General features: G+C 35.0%; 1 long non-coding RNA gene across 1 annotated transcript; it reads right to left on the reverse strand.

Annotated features, from left to right (window-relative positions):
* Positions 1-1,728: 1,728 nt before the first annotated feature.
* On the reverse strand, positions 1,729-8,018 carry LOC116590030. Its single transcript, XR_004285499.1, has 3 exons — positions 7,942-8,018; positions 4,730-4,732; positions 1,729-1,742 (listed from the first exon to the last, which is right to left on the reverse strand). It is a non-coding gene; the product is annotated as an uncharacterized LOC116590030 (long non-coding RNA).
* Positions 8,019-8,612: the final 594 nt, after the last annotated feature.

Here is an 8,612-nt window from a genome sequence, read left to right on the forward strand (position 1 = left end):
CAGGGATGTGACCTTGAGCTGTTAGAAACAGTTAATGTTTGTTCATGTCTTAATGGGCTAGATTTGAGACCTACTTTAGAAGAAGGCTCAGACAAACCTGGCTAGTTTGGTCAAGCAGAGAACTTTTTGTCATTCATTTTCTAGAGGCCTTAATTGTGTTTTGTTCCCCTCCCCCCCTTAAGCTATATGACAAAAAATGGTTGCCAGCATTTCCAGATGTCATTTTGTTGACGAAGAAACACATTCCTCTTTTTCTTTTGTTTATAAAATCATAGATGGTCCTTCTAAGGCCAGGTGCCCACGTTTGTACAAATCAATCTATGAAGTAGGGTCACAGTGTATTAACTTGGTATTAACTTGGTGGCTTTTACAGGAACTTTATAATGTGTGAAATAATATTTTCTTTCCCAAAATAGAAGAGGAACTGGAAGGAAAAACAGTATGTGGTCAGACCCAGTGTTAAGAGAGGAGAAATAGTCTACCATCCTTACATCTGTTGATCTGCTAAGGGTGTGACTCCCTGAACTGTGTTCACTGGGCTAATAAAAACAGGTATCAGTAACACCTCATTCTTTTTTGCCTAATGGCCATGGGAGAGAAGGAACAAACATGAAGAGAAAGGAAGGGAATCTTTTTTACATAGACTTTAAATCTCCCACAGGTAGGATTAGATAACCAATTTTTGTTGCCCATTATGGTCCCATTTATATATAAGTGCTCAAAAAATATGTTGTGCTCCATTCATTGGTTCTTCTATGCCTGATTCATTTTCTTCTCAGTACTCTTTCATACTGTAAATGCCTTGGGCACGGTGTCAATTTCTTACTTTAAAAATCTCCTTGAAATAGTTATTGTCCTTGTTTTAGGTTGAGTATATAGTATATTTTAAAAGATAAATGATGTACATATCTTTTCTGAATCTGAATTTTTTAATGAGATGATAATAATCCTTTAGAGGGTTAATGTCAAGATAAAACTATAGCACAAGAAAAATCACTGAACATCTCGTAGGCCATCAATATATGTGAATTTGCACATCATCTCCCTATTACAGATAAAATTCTAACCAGACAAATAAACTAGATTACTCACATTAATCATAGCTAATTTAAAGTCTGTGTCTGAAAAATCCAATACCTGGATTATATATACTTGTTATATAACAAGCATACCTCTTGTTATTGCCTATTTCTTCTCTTGGTTTTTGTTGTTAAATTGTAATTCCCAGTATACTTGCACACTGTGTAGTATTTGATAGGCATGGTGCATGAAAAACTGTAATGGTTCCAAATGATAGATACTGTTATATACAGACACTACTTTAACTTGCTTAGAGTAAGGTCGTATATCTTCTAGCATGAGTATCTTTCCAGTTAACATTTGCTGAAATTATACAAGTCTCAGCTGAAAGCCTGGTTCTAAACCAGGGTCACTGAGTCTGGACCAGGTCCTGAATTTCAATGTTTTAAGATCTAGCACTATGAGACTGCTAACATTTTTGCCTAGCTCTTTAGCAATTAGCATCTTCGTTCTGCTTGATTTCTCTGCTTCTTACCTCTGGGAATTTTAGGATTAACAAACATTCTAAGAACAAAATCCTTTGGAATTGTATGTTTGCATTCTTATTCCCCTTTCTTGAGGGTCTTTCTAGTCACCAGACAGTAAAAATATTCTAGGTTGTTACTTTCTGCTGAGACTAAATGTCAGTCTCCATGAATCATCAAGTGTCTTCAAGAAAAAAGCTATAAAGAAGGTCAAGTTCACCTCACTGGGCCTCCCTCCATACTTCAAGCTCCTCAAATTTAGGCAGCCTCAGTGGTTCTTCAATGCCTTCAAAAATCTGGGTTTTGGGGCGGCTGGGTGGCCCAGTGAGTTAAAGCCTCTGCCTTTGGCTCAAGTCATGATCTCAGGATGCTGGGATCGAGTCCCGCATCAGGCTCTCTGCTGAGCAGGGAGGCTGCTTTTTCCTCTCTCTGCCTGCCTCTCTGCCTACTTGTGATCTCTGTCTGTCAAATAAATAAATCAAAGTTAAAATTTAAATTAAAAAAAAATCTGGGTTTTGTTTGTTTGTTGTGTATTTTTTGGTGGTTCGTAGAGGAGATTGAGGCCCAGAAGGAGAAATACTCAGTAGTATGGACCCTAGAATGTCTAGAGATTTCACCTCTTAAGAAACATCCCCACACAAAAGGATATACATACATTTCCCAATAGAATTAACTAGTAAAGCATATGTAGATTATCTTACCTTGTCTGTAGAAATAGTAAGGGATTTGTGGCTTTACTTACCACTGATTAGAGCTGTCACTGAGCTGTTAGCATTGGAAAGAACTAGTAAAGGCTGAAGCAAAGATGTTTGGGATGATAATATATAATAAAAAATAAAATTATATGTGTCAAAACAGATATACAAGTCAACAAAAGGGGCTTCCTGGGTGGCGCAGTCAGAAAAGCTAGCTCTTGGTTTCTGCTGGGATAGTGATCTCAGGTTCCTGAGATTAGCCCCTCTTTGGGCTCCACGATTAGTGTAGAGCCTGCTTGGGATTCTCTCTCCCTCTCCTTTTGTCCTTTTTGCTCATGCTCTCTCTCTCTCTCTCTAAAAATAAATAAATTTTACTTTAAAAAGTCAACAAAAGTTACTAATCCTATTAACAGATGATGACATTGTTTTTAAACAATCTCAAACGTATTGAAAAGTTGCAACAGGGGATTTCTCTTTATATATTTTTAATAGAGAATCAGAGAAAATAGACAAATATAAAACTAAATATATCATACTACATTCAGTCTAATAAAAATTATTTTAAGTGGAAAGTTATGTGAAAACAAAGAAGAAAATTTCATCTCTGTGATGGTCTACGAATGTTAACTTATGGAATAGTGACTTCATATAAAGATTAAAGTAATAAGTCAGCCTAAAATGTGTTATAGTGGAAAGGGATCTTTTCGTGATTTTCCAGGCTCTTGGGCACAGAGCAGCATGATAAACTGGGAAGGCAGAGGACTATTTAAAAGAAAATGGACAAACCACGGGTAGGTACCTAAGCCAACTGGTACATCTTGGGAATTTCTCTGTTACAATCTGAGAAAATCTAGTTATTTGTTGTTCCCTTTTATTGCCATCCCTACAGATAGATTCTTTATAGGAAGAGGTGGATTTTTGTTTTTGTTTGAGAGCAATGACTCTTTAAGAAGAAGTCACAGATTCTCTCCCAGATGACCAAAATGTGAGTTTTTGAGATCCCTGGATACAATGAGGTGATGGAGAAGTGTAAATTGAAAACAAACAACATGAAGAAAATACCCTCTTTTTGCTTTAAATATTGAGCACTGAAAAGATTGTGTCCTCTTGTAGGGGAGGGAAATAAACCGTGAATTGTCACAGTGTAGATTTAAAAGGGATACATAAATGTGAAGAGGTCTCAAATTTCAACTTGGCCATGCACATAGGACTCAGAGAAAAAGCTCTTGAGGAGACATGAGTCTGGATGTCAGAAATTCATAGGCGCTGTTGATATTATACTGAGTTCCTCAAAGCACAGACACAATGATTACCATTCTGTGTGATTTATCGGACAGATATTCTCTAGTTTCATTAGCAACCTTTCATTTCCATTAACAGTTGTTAATGGTTTTATATTAATAAAATACCTGTATAACATGTGTATTTTATTCAATGAACTTGATGGATTAGAGTATTAATAGACACTAAAATATCTTTTATTTTTCTTTTTTCCTGTCTCCATGTTTTCACTTCCCCTCGCCCCAGAAGAATATGGTTTTACTAACCTAGGATTAAGTTCGTTAGCTTAACAGCTAACAAAGAAAGACATGATACAATAGGGGTTAAAGTACTGTGTAAGCAATCAATTATATTCTCAGTTACATTTGGGCATTACCAATAATCTTAGCCTAATGGGTTTTACTTCTTCTGAACCATTGTGTTTCTTTTTCACTAAAATGACACTGATTACATGCAAGTGTGAGGTAGGAATATAATTTGTAGCTTCTCCCACTCATGATATTGATAAAGCATTTTCATAATACTACGTCTTCAAGGAATTATTTCAAAAATGCCTGGAAATTTGAATCTTGAACATGGAACAACATCATTTGGCTGACTATTTAACATTACAATTATTATTACTATCATGATATTATTGACATCACAATTATTAACACTTAACACAATTTTTTTTTAGGTATAAAATGTTAGAGAAAATCATGCAAAATGTTAGTGTATGCCTAATGAGATTTGGGCATAACCATCACTTCATCAAGAAATAAAATACTAGTAAGTCCTGAAGGCACTGTTTTGCCACAGGTCCTTGTCACTATCCTGCTCACTTAAGGTAATAATTATTCTGATTCACATTTTTTAGCATGTAGTTTTCTGATTTTAGACAAATGCATAGAATCATGTAATAACTGTCACAATCAGAACTAGGTCCACTCCACCCACCCCCCAAAATTCTCTAATGGACGTCTGCTCTCAAGATGTTTCCAGTCTGTGCCAGAGAGGCAAAGGGTTTTGTTTTTTCCCCTTTCCCCAGCAGCATTAGGCTTTCCCCATGCTCCCTGCACCCCGCCCCCACAACAAGAGTCCTAATGCTTTTGTTCCATTTCAGAAAGAACTTCCTGCCTTTCCCACAGCTGTGGCCCCTCCTCTCCTGCAGACCTGTAACACCTAGGGGAAATTCTTTTGGTCTTCAGAACCCTGCCTCCCTGCAACATCCTCATGAGCTCCTGTAAAAATGTATGGAGTAAAGCCTGCTGGGAGGCGTGAACGGTCCCGGTATCTGCAGTTTCCGGATGGCGTTGCTTTCATCCTCCCTACGCTTGGCCCTTAGCCATTCCTTTAAAATAGCTGAATTCACCCACTCACAATTTGTATCAGTAAAAATTAACTTAACATTTTATATTTTAATGTATTAATACCATTACTTCTATTTTAAAACTATAATTTATACAGTTCGATAACCTGTCATCTCAGTCTATTTCTCACTCTTCTCTCCCTCTGTCTCTCCGCTTCACTTCCACTCCCTGTCAGCCTTTCTCTCATCCTGTCTCTTCAAATATTTCCATGGTAACACATTTTAGTTATGTACCAGATTCTATTGACCCAATATTCTACCACTGGTCAACTAGATGATTTCAAATGTTTCCCCGTTATAAACTGTGTTCTGATCAACATTATTGTGTGGGTGCATGTGTGTATGTGTGTGTGTGTATATATAATTTTTAAATGCTAGTGCAAGTGTTTCTTTGGGCAAAAATTATTTGTTATGAAATTGCTGAATTGAAGTGTATAAATATTCATTTTTAAAATTTTGATACAATCTCAAACTTACAAAGAAGTTGCAAAAAAGTGTCTAAAGATGGTTTCCCTAAACCATTTGAGAGTAAGTAACTTACTTGATGCCCACCACTCCCCAATATTTTACTGTACCTTTCCTATAAGCAAGGATGTTCTCCAGCATAACCATAAAAACAGGGATAGTACCATTGATACGCGACTACCATCTAATTGTCAGACACTTGATAAGTTTGGCCAATTACTCGTTTAATGTCCTTTATACAACCAAGGCATCCAGTTCAGAATTGTGTTTTACATTTATTTCTTATTTATTTTTCATCTCCTCAAGTCTAAAATAGTTACTTTGTCTTCCCTTGATTTTCATGACCTTGACACTTTTGAAAATAACCAGCGGCATCGTGTAGAAGGTCCTTCAACTTGTTTTTTTCCCATGATTAGATTCAGGTCCTATTCCTATTATAGGGGTTATGTTGGTTTTTTTCACTGCATCCCCTCAGTTGGTAAACATTTTTAATTTGCCCAATTACTGATGATAGTCACTTTAATTATTTGATAAGTATTCCTTCAGGTTTCTCCACCTTCTTTTTTTTGTGCTTTTGCATTCTGTAAGGAGTTTGTTTGAGACTTTTAAAATATTCTTTTCCTTATGAAATTCATTTCTTTATTATTTTAGTCTTGGTTCAGGTTTCTCATATCCAGTAAGCTGTCATCCGTAACTATGATTTTAATGTTCAAATATCCCATATTTGGCTGTTGGGATCCTTTCAAGCTTACTTGTCTGAACTTATGACTAACCTCATCAATTTTTGGCCTTTTTCCACTTCCTGGTACAAGAAGTCCTGAGCTCTTATATTTTCCCTTTACATCCCTAATATTAGACAACTCTCTAGAGGATCCTAATTTTGTCTAATGGAAATCAGTACATTAAAACTGAAACTAGGGTCTTGGCAACATTGAAGCTGTTAAGGTATTACTACCTCTCAACCCTCTCAAAAGCAGAGGTAGGTTATACATGATTGTTTGTATTTATTTATCTCTTTCTATCTAAGTCATTTCTACTATATATATAGTTCTCTACTTATCCACCTATATTTATTTCTCTGTCCGTATGCATTGAAAACTATAAATTCACATTGGTACAAGAAATTCTAACCCAACTCAACAAATTTCTTTCTATTATTCTCCCTTTTGATATTTGTAATTTTTTTTCTGGTTTCATTTTTCCCAATATATTTACTACCCCCTTTTCCTCCATGCAGATGCTTTCCTCATCCTCACCTGGGCTTTAACACCAAGTGAATTTCTGCCATCATTGGCTCTTCTGTAGAGATTTCTTCCCTACCCAATGTAGGTTATAACCTTTGGGCCAAAGCAAACTCTCATTTCCTATTTGGACATGTGCCTTATTCTGTTTCAGCTCAAAACTTTAAGACTAAGGGGTTGCAAGAAGGAACAGGAGAAGAAAATGAGGTGAATGGATATTTTCAAATTTAATGCAATATAAAATTATTCTTCCTTTTTCCTTTTTATTTTTTAAAGATTTTATTTATTTATTTGACAAAGATAGAGAGATCAGAAGAAGTAGGTGGAGAGGCAGCAGAGAGAGAAGGAAGTAGGCTCCCTGCTGAGCAGAGAGCCTGATGCAGGGCTGAATATCAGAACCCTGAGCCGAAGACAGAGGCTTAACCCACTGAGCTACCCAGGTGCCCCTCTTCATTTTTTCATGAGTGGGTAATATTAATCTTTTTAACACTTGCTTAATGATAGGAAATAAATAACAATTATTTTTAAAATATTTTTGTTTCTTTAATTATGACTGAGGTTGGTAACTTTTTAATATTGGTCATGCGTGCTTTTTTTCTATAAAGAATTATTATTATCACTCTTTTCTCCTTTGCTCTTTGTTCTTTCTTACTGAGTGGATATTTCATTATTCATTCAACAAATATTTACTGCACATGTATTATTGACCCTTATTATTGCTCTCTAGCTAGATATTTTTTCATTTGTATGAAGCTTTTATGTAAAATTTTAGTAATGAGCTCCTCAGAGGCAGGAATCAAATTTCATATTTATCTTGGAATCATTTCACCACATGGCACAAAGCCAGATATTTATTCATTAGCAAATTCCTTTTAATTAATTAATTATATAATTTTAATTATTTATTGAAGATAATTGTTTAATTTGTTGTCCATGGATAATTTTCAAACACTTATGAACCTGAAAAATGTATAGGTAAATACATGTCTGTGTGTATATTTTTATTGAGAGTGGCTAAGTTTCTGTAAGAACATTGAAACAGCTCATTTGGCCCCATTATTTTAGTATAAAATTAGAGATATGTTAAACATTAAGTGAAGATTTATTTATATTAGAGACTATGACTAACCTTGTAAGCTTATTTTACATAAACTATCCTGTGATCAGGACAATGACCTTTGACCTCAAATCTTCATTGCCTAAAGTCTAAAAAAACTTTCAACACTGACTGGTAAGAAATGCATCCCTGTGATGATAGATCACCCAAAAGAAAGTCATTCTTTTTCTTTAAAGATATGATTGTGTTGGTTCTACAAGAATATTTAATAAGAATATTTTACTTGTAGAACCAAAACAATCTTTACTTGGGGTGCTTGGATGTCTCAGTGTGGTAAAGCCTCTGCCTTTGGCTCAGGTCATGATCCCAGGGTCCTGGGATCAAGCCCCAATCAAGCCTGGCATTGGGTTCTTTGCTCAGCAGGGAGCCTGCTTCCTCCTCTCTCTGCCTGCCTCTCTGCCTACTTGTGATCTCTGTCTGTCAAATATATAAAATAAAATTTTTTAAAAAATAATATTTCACTTAAAGTAAATTAACAACAAATAAAAAGTGTTTTGTTTGTTCATTTGTTTTTTTCTCAGTTCTTGATATAAACACTTCTCACTTTGGACATATTTTTATCAAAACAAACTTCTCTAAAGAGTTTAAATTACAAATATGAATTAAAATACCTACTCCACAGTTTAAACTACGAATTTGTTTTTATTGTGACTAGTATTTTATAACAAATATAGCAGGGTTTAACCACTTTTGAATTACTCTGATAAAAGATATAATTTATTTAAATTTGTTAAACACGAAATGAGTATCTCTAAAAGATAGTGAGGTAATGTTCTTGGGAGATTCTGAAAGCATTCTGATCGGAAATTGGCTTTGTGAACTGTGATTTACCTATAGTATATTATCCTATAAAGCAATCAGTAGCTATTAAGTGTATGTTCAATGTATAAAAAGTCAAATATACTTGAAATTTGCATC

This window comes from Mustela erminea, chromosome 5 (assembly GCF_009829155.1).
Source record: "Mustela erminea isolate mMusErm1 chromosome 5, mMusErm1.Pri, whole genome shotgun sequence".
Classification (NCBI taxonomy): Eukaryota; Metazoa; Chordata; class Mammalia; order Carnivora; family Mustelidae; genus Mustela; species Mustela erminea.